Source organism: Tupaia chinensis, unplaced genomic scaffold (genome assembly GCF_000334495.1).
Source record: "Tupaia chinensis unplaced genomic scaffold, TupChi_1.0 Scaffold000402_1, whole genome shotgun sequence".
NCBI lineage: Eukaryota > Metazoa > Chordata > Mammalia > Scandentia > Tupaiidae > Tupaia > Tupaia belangeri.
Window position 1 is genome coordinate 5,322,215 of NW_006159904.1, and position 5,933 is coordinate 5,328,147.

The window sequence follows — 5,933 nt, forward strand, 5'->3', positions numbered from 1 at the left end:
TGTATATCCATGGTTTTATCCTTGTTTTTCTAATAAACAAAGTGTGTCTCCATGTACTTACTTTCAAAAATTATTTTGTAGTTTTAAAGCTCTCCAAGAAATTGAGCATTTCTATCATGGGATACTACACCAATAAAATGTCAACTGTCAATTAAAATATCAATAAAATTGCATCATTGACTTTTTTTTCGGGGGGAGAGATTTTTGCTATAGGGCATGCGTGTTCTCCAGAGAGACAGAGAGACAGAAATCAGGAAATCACCCCAGGAGGATTGGCCATGCTGCAATCCCTTCTCCTCCATTCTCTTCTCAGGATCTTGGGCACACACACATTCTCCTGGTGAGAGTTTTAAGTCTGCTGGTCCTACATTTTTGACTTTTTACTAAAAATATTACATTGGATTAAAAAAATAATTATTTACCTTTTTTATTTATAATATATTTTAATAAAACATTTCCCTGCCATCTTTAAATAACAATAATTTGCATTTTCTAATATGAAGCTGCTGTAGCATCAGGACTTTATTGCTTCAGGCTCCACAGGCCTCAGATACCACTGCACCACTAACTTCCTTGTGCTCTTAAGGCGTGTGTTAGACATGTCTTCCTCTGTTGGATGTCCTTGGGGCAACTTCAGGAGCTGAATTCTTATCACATGGTTGATTATTTTCAGTTTTGCATTCACTGAAGGATATTCTTATGAACTTGAGGCATATATGCTTTTTCTTTCATTTTTTTAAGATATAGCAAAGGAGGAGTTTATTAGCAAAACAGGGAATTTATTAACAATATGAGGAGTTTATTAAAGGATAGGGAAGGGAAAACAGAGCTCCCAAGGAGGGAGAAGTCCTGGAAAATTGGTTACCAAGGAAGAACTGTGGCAAGGGGTTTTTATATGGGTCAGGAAGGTCTTTGTCCAGACTTGGGTTCTAGGTGGGGCTTTTACATGCATTCCTCTCCTGGTAGGGAGGGACACAAAACTGGATGGGCCCAATTATTCTCCTAATTTTGAAGTGGGTACCAAGTCAGGAGATTCTTTGTCTAGCTTTGGGCCATGGAAACCTTTATCTTCTTCCTGGAATGTGTTGGGACTTGGAAAAAGCCTTTGTTTTAGGTCTAGGTCATGCTGCCTAGGTCAGTCACTGAGCCACCATTACCTCCATCTCAAAACTTAGCCATTTTGTGATTCCATTTTGGGCCTATACCCTAATTATACTTTAGGGTCTCATTCTCCTCTCATGAGGAATAACCGCAGTCGAACCGCGGTCAACTACATGGGAGTCCAGTGACATAGCCATTATGCTAACTGCTGGTTCCTTTTTTTTTTGGGGGGAGAGGTTTTTACTATAGGGTGTGTGCACTCTCCAGAAAGACAGAGAGAGATAGAAAGATAGAAAGTGAGAAATCACCCCTCGGGGAAGATGACCACACCACAATCCCTTCTCCTCCATTCTCCTCTCAGATATTGGGCACACACGCACATGCACCCAGCATGAGTTTAAGCCACCAGGTCTGGGAATCCAACCGCGGTTGGCTACATGGGAATTCAGCGACATAGCCATTACGCTAACTGCTGGTCCCATTAAACATCTTTTTATATGTTTGTTGGCCATGCATACAACTTCTTTGGGGGAGATGTCCATGCAAATGCTTTGCCCCATTATTAATCAGTTTAAGATTTTTGTCATAAGGTACATGCACTTGCCAGAGTGAGACAGAGAGAGGGAAAGTGAGAAATCGCCAGGAATAGCCACACTGCCAGTCCCTTCTCTGTTCTTCTGCTGGAATTTTAGCACACAACCACATTTGCTCCATGTGATTTTCAAGCCACTGGGTCTGGGACTGTGGTTGGCCATGTGGGAATCCAGTGCCTTAACCACTATGCCACCTGCTGGCCCCAAGTTTGCTTTTACAGTTGAGTTGTAGAAATTCATTATATTTTTTGAATATTAGCCTTTTAGCAGATGTATGATTTGCAAATATTTTTTCCTGTTACACATTGTCTCTTAACTCTGTTTTTAAGCACAGATCAATTCTGATTCTTTTTTTTTTTTTTTTGGTTTATGCCATAGGGTGCCTGTTTGTGCCAGAGAGAGAGACAGATAGAGAGAAGGAAAGTGAAAAATCATTCCCTGGGGGATCAGTCACACCACAATCCGTTCTACTTCAGGATTTTGGGTGCACGCACACACACACACACACAAGTGCCTGGCATGATTTTCAAGCTAATAGGTCCAGACTCAAACTGTGCTTGGTCAGGTGGGAGTCTAGCACCTTAACCATCATGCCACCTGCTGGTCCCAATCTGCTTTTAATTTTAGAGTTTGTTCATTTTTAAAAATATGTAAAACATTTACATGGCTTACAAGTAAAATCTCTCTAAAAGGGTAGTGTCAGAAGATTCTTGCATGCTTCCATCTCTATCCTATCCCACTCCTCATACCTCTACCCCAGAGGTATGTCACTTGTGCTTACAGTGTTCCTTTATACAAAAATAAGCCATGTATTTGTATCTCTATATATTTGTATTCTTATTTCCCCTATTCCTTGCATAAAATGTAAAAATATTGGTATCTTGAAGCACTTAAATTTTTTAAGAATTATTTTATTTAACTTTATTTATTTATTTATTTATTTATTTATTTAAATTTGACTGGGGTGGGGGTAGGGAGAGAGAAGGAAAGTGAGAAAGCAAGCAGCCAGGTCCAGGACTTGAATTGCGGTTGGCCATGTGGGAGTCTGGTGCCCTTAACCATCATGGCACCTGCTGGCCCCTTGAAGCACTTAACTTTAAATTCTTTATTTTATTTTTAAAATCTGCAAGTAAGACTCATAATAATCAATTGCATGTAACCTTACAATTACATTGCTTATTCTAAGTGGTAAGTGATGAATACTTATTTAAAAATAAGATGGCAGTGAAGAATACTCATTATATCATCCTAAGAATTTACTGCTATTTTGTCTGTCATTCCTGTTCTTCCTCCCTGTCTACTGTAAATACACAGCTGCCTGGGAGAATTTACAAGCCGATATTCCCACAGTACTTTGCTCATAAACCAGTTTTGCATTCATTTCATCATTTTATAGTTATTTATATGTCTTTTCCCCCATAGTGTGTGAGATTTGAAAGTAGGAGTCATGTATTCTATTTCTTTTTTTATCTCAAGGAGCATGTTGTAAAGAAAGGTTCATAGCCTTTGGAATCTTGGCTCTACCACCTCCCAGCTGCATGAGCTTGTGCATGTTACTTCACTGCTGAGGACTTCAGTTTTTTCATCCATTAAGTAAGAATAATGTCCTCTTTCAGAACAATGATTAAATGTAAATAAGAAATCATACAAAAAAAAAAAAGTTACATTCAGATCCACTGGTAACTGAGATAGTGTGAGTAAAGGGCTCAGGGCATTTTCTGAACACTGAATGCCACTTGGCCAGCATTTTGTGGGTTGCTAGATTCAACATCCGTTTCCATTTGGGACACCAATTCTTTTGATAAATTTTACATATTTCATTGTTTACTGTCTGTCCCAACTAGTGAAAATGTCCATGTATATTTACTAACTTGAACACATATTGGGTCGTTAGAAAAGTCATGAAGTATTTTCCTGTTTTTCTTTTTTTTGTTTGTTTCAGTATTTTTTTAGTAGAAACAGATCTTCAACACATACTTTGTGTTTATAGAAATTCTACATTTTCTTAAGGGTTTTTTCAATTTATTTGGAAGCAAACTTAACATATTATTTATGCATTTGATTATTTATAGACATTTTTAGATTTTAAAACTAAATTTGAAAACCTATGCGTATTGTATACTTAATAATTCAAAGAACTTTTTGTATTTTCAAAAAAGCCATACAAAAATTGAACTCAATAACCTATATGTTCTAAATTTTTCCATGTTCCATTTCTTAATATAAAGAAATACTTGTTCAATATTATATATTGCTTACTGTCTAATAAGTTAGATTGTTAGAGAAATGTCAGTACATTGTCTCTATTTTTAAATGATATCTTTATCCACTTTCTTTCAGAGATGATTAAACACTGTACCATATACAGAATTAGGTTAGGGTGCTGGACTCCCACATGGCTGATCCTAGTTTGAGTTCTGGACCTTGAAGCTTGCTTCTCACTTTCCCTCTTGATCTCTGGTTAAAAAAAAAAAGTAATGGGAAAAGTTCAGGCTGGATGTTTAGCAGGCACTGCTTTCAGAGAGAACAGTTGTTATATTTATGGCCGGGATTTTGTGCTCACTTCAGAAGTCCCCACACAGACTACAGACTGTGACAAAAGATATAGAGTCTCTCATTTGTACAGACTGGATTTGTCACACATTTACCAAGTCAAGAATGCTAGATAAAGTGTTTCAGCCTCCAACTGCTGATCATGAAAATTATCGTGGGGATCCACAATATCCTCATAAACTGCATATTGTTACCAGAATAAACAGTACAAGACAGTGTCCATACTGAGAAAAAGATATAATAAGATGCTTGGATTAGAAAAAGCATATATGGGGAAACCCATTTTCTGGGATCCCTCCCTTCTTAGGAGCTCTATTTTCCCTTCCCTCTCCTTTAATAAACTCTCTGCTTTGTTAATAAATTTCCCACTTTGGAGATCGTACTTGAAGTATTGGATGCACCAACATGTCCCATGGTTCCAGCGCTGCTTTTGACTACCACATTACCATTTTTTCACCTGAGGGCTGGCTCTACCAAGTAGAATATGCTGTTAAGGCTATTAACCAGGGTGGCCTTACATCAGTAGCTGTGAGAGGCAAAGAAAGACTGTGCAGTAATTGTCACACAGAAATAAATTCCTGACAAATTAGTGGATTCCAGCACAGTGACTCACTTGTTCAAAATAACTGAAAACATTGGCTGTGTGATGGCAGGAATGACAGCTGACAGCCGATCCCAGGTACAGAGGGCACGCTATGAGGCAGCTAATTGGAAATACAAGAATGGTTATGAGATTCCTGTGGACATGCTATGGGAAAGAATTGCTGATATTTCTCAGGTCTACATAGAGAATGCTGAAATGAGGCCTCTTATGATCCTGCAGGTTACTACTGTGAGTTTAAAGCCACTGACACAGGAGTTAAACAAACTAAATCAAACCAGCTTCCTTGAAAAAAAAGTGAAGAAGAAATTTGATTGGACATTTGAACAGACAGTGGAAACTGCAATTACATGCCTGTCTACTGTTCTGTCAATTGACTTCAAACTTTCAGAAATAGAAGTTGGAGTAGTTACAGGTGAAAATCCTAAATTCAGGATTCTTACAGAAGCAGAGATTGATGCTCACCTTGTTGCTCTAGCAGAGAGACTAAACATTGTCATTAGTTTACCAAATCCATGATGCCACTTGCCTGTGTGTTTGGTGACAACAAACCAACATATGGAGGCCCCTGGATTGTAAAAGGAGCCTCTTCCACTCCTCCTACTGCTGAAGTGGTTAGGACTGTGTATAAATAAAAACAGTGCTTTTGGAAAATGAAAAAAATAAAAATAATTAAATTTCCTGCTTTGCTAATAAACTCCCCCTTTGCTATCCCTACTCTCTCTGTCTGCGACTCTAATTCTTCTTCTTCTTCTTTTTTTTTTTTTGGAGAGGTTTTTGTATAGGGCATGTGTGCTTGCCAGAAAGAGAGAGAGACAGAGAGACAGAAAGCGAGAAATCAGTCCCCAAGGGGGATGGCCATGCTGCAGTCCCTTCTCTTCCATTCTCCTCTCGGGATCTTGGGCACACATGCACACACGCCCGGCGTGAATTTAAGCCACCGGGTATGAGACTCTAACCATGGTCAACTACATGGGAGTCCAGTGATATAGCCATTATGCTAACTGCTGGTCCCTGCAACTCTAATTCTTCTTGAGTGTGGGATAAAAACCCGTGTCTGTGAGTGTGGGTCCTATCATCCCTGT

The 5,933-nt window shown here is 38.6% G+C and overlaps 1 long non-coding RNA gene and 1 pseudogene across 1 annotated transcript in view; both read left to right on the forward strand.

The window, feature by feature from the left end:
• Positions 1 to 5,933, forward strand: part of LOC102473163 (uncharacterized) — a 40,359-nt gene that overhangs the window by 29,859 nt on the left and 4,567 nt on the right. Inside the window, exon 3 of the long non-coding RNA XR_335367.2 lies at positions 3,171 to 3,287. This is a non-coding gene — a long non-coding RNA (uncharacterized LOC102473163). The remainder of the gene's footprint in view (positions 1 to 3,170; positions 3,288 to 5,933) is intronic.
• Positions 4,629 to 5,437, forward strand: LOC114008827 (proteasome subunit alpha type-6 pseudogene; annotated as a pseudogene).